General features: G+C 43.8%; 1 non-coding gene across 1 annotated transcript; it reads left to right on the top strand.

Moving 5' to 3' along the window:
* Positions 1–1,699: 1,699 nt before the first annotated feature.
* On the top strand, positions 1,700–1,806 carry LOC114813431. Its single transcript, XR_003761151.1, has one exon. It is a non-coding gene; the product is annotated as a U6 spliceosomal RNA (small nuclear RNA).
* The last annotated feature ends 401 nt before the right edge of the window (positions 1,807–2,207 follow it).

The raw sequence follows: 2,207 nt of genomic DNA, 5'->3' as shown, positions 1-2,207 counted from the left end.
AGGTTCACTAGTTATTTGTAATCATTTTTTTTCCACTATTACTATTATCATAATTATCAACCAAAATAATAGTGTGTACAATTACATCCTCCTCTGTTTCCCATGGCTGCATCTCTTTAATATCTGCAATGTCCATTCATTCATTCAATCGTATTTACTGAGCACTTACTGTGTGCAAAGCACTGTACTAAGTGCTTGGGAGAGTACAATATAACAAAAGACACTCCCAGCCCATAGTGAGCTCGCACGGAAACCAGTCAAGCATTTGAGCTCTTACTATGTGTGGAGCACTGTTCTACCTGCTTAGGAGAGTACAATACAAGAGAATTAGCACACATGTTCCCTGCCCATAATGAGCTTGCAGTCTAGAGGGGAATCAGGCATGTTTTCATGAGAGAGCTAGAAAACTAAGAACTAAAGTTCGTTTTCTTCCCCAATGAATAGAGGTCTACATTTAAGCTCTCTGCAGTGAGTTTTGTTGTTTTAACCCTTAATGCAAAAAGTGGGGAGGAAGCAGCGATATGCCATAGGGGAGCTGAATCCTCCCCTCTTTAGGAGAGTGTGGAGACATGGCCTAGAGGAAAGTAATAATGTTGGTATTTGTTAAGCACTTACTATGTGCAGAGCACTGTACTAAGCGCTGGGGTAGATACAGGGTAATCAGGTTGTCCCATGTGAAGCTCACAGTTCATCCCCATTTTACAGATGAAGTAATTGAGGCACAGAGAAGTTAAGTGACTTGCCCACAGTCACACAGCTGACAAGTGGCAGAGCCGGGATTAGAACCCATGCCCTCTGACTCCCAAGCCCAGGCTCTTTCCACTGAGCCACCCTGAAAGTGTATGGGCCTGGAAGTCAGAGGACCTAGGTTCTAGTCTGGCTCCATTCAATTATATTTATTGAGTGCTTACTGTGGACAAAGCAGTGTACTAAGTGCTTGAGAGAGTCTGCTATGTGACCTTGGGCAGGTGACTTTACTTTTTTTGCCTCCATTTCCTCCTCTGTAAAATGGGAATTAAGCCTGAGAGCCTCAAGTGGGACGGGGATTGTGTCCAAATTATCTGGCATTCACCATAGCACTTAGTACAGAGCCTGGTAATACTTTTTTTTTTTTTTTTTTTTTTTAAAGTTGCAGTATGTGAGCGTGGGGGTTGGGGGTTTGGGGAAGGGAGGGGTGCAACACTCAAAAACCTCCCAACCACCTTGTTCACACCATTTCTGCGTCAGGGTGATGCAGAAGAGTTAGGGAGTAGGGGAAATGAGGGCTGAGTTGGGGAAGACTGCTTGTAGGAGATGAGATTTTAATTAAGACTCAATATAGAGTAAGACAACACGATAGTCTACCAACTCTGTTGTTTGGTACTCTCTCAACTGCTTAAATACAGCTCTCTGCACACAGTCAGTGGATAGAGCAAAGGCCTGGGAGTCAGAAGGTCCTGGGTTCTCATCCCAGCTCTGCCACTTGTCTGCAGTGTGACCTCGGGCAAGTCACTTAACTTCTCTGTGCCTCAGTTCCCTCATTTGTAAAATGGAGATTGAGAGTGTGAGCCCCATGAGGGACAGATTAGTTTGTATCTACTCCAGGTCTTAGTGCATTACCTGATACATAGTAAGCATTTAATACCATAAAAAAATACCATTGATGGATTGAGCGAATTTAACTGTGATCTGGAGCAAGTCTCTTCACCCCTCTATGGTTGTGCTCATTTCAGCAGCCCTTATACTAAAATTGGAATGATTCAGAGAAGATTAGCATGGCCCCTGAGCAAGGGAGCCATGCAAATTCATGAAGCTTTCCACATTTTTCAACAACCCCTCGCCCATGCCTTGACTCTGGCCTGGACCACACTCCCTCCTCAAATCTGACAATGACTCCCCTTGCCTTCAAAGTCTTTTTGAAGGCACATCTCCAAGAGGTCTTCCCCGATTAAGCCTTCCTTTCTTCTTCCACTCCCTTCTGGGTCACCCTGACTTGCTTCTTTGATTCATCCCCAGCCCCACAGCACTTAAATACATATCTGTAATTTATTTATATTCATGTCTGTCTTCCCACCCCCTTCTAGGCTTTGAGCTCACTGTGAGCAGGGAATATGTCTGTTTATTGTTATATTGTTTTCACCCAGCACTTAATACAGTGTTCCACACACAGTAAGTGCTCAATACAATTGAATGAATAGCCATGCAATTCTACATACTGGGTTAAAATG

The sequence above is a fragment of the Ornithorhynchus anatinus genome, chromosome 7, assembly GCF_004115215.2.
Source record: "Ornithorhynchus anatinus isolate Pmale09 chromosome 7, mOrnAna1.pri.v4, whole genome shotgun sequence".
Classification (NCBI taxonomy): domain Eukaryota; kingdom Metazoa; phylum Chordata; class Mammalia; order Monotremata; family Ornithorhynchidae; genus Ornithorhynchus; species Ornithorhynchus anatinus.
Note: the sequence above shows the minus strand (reverse complement) of the source record. Positions and strands in the feature narration are given on the sequence as shown.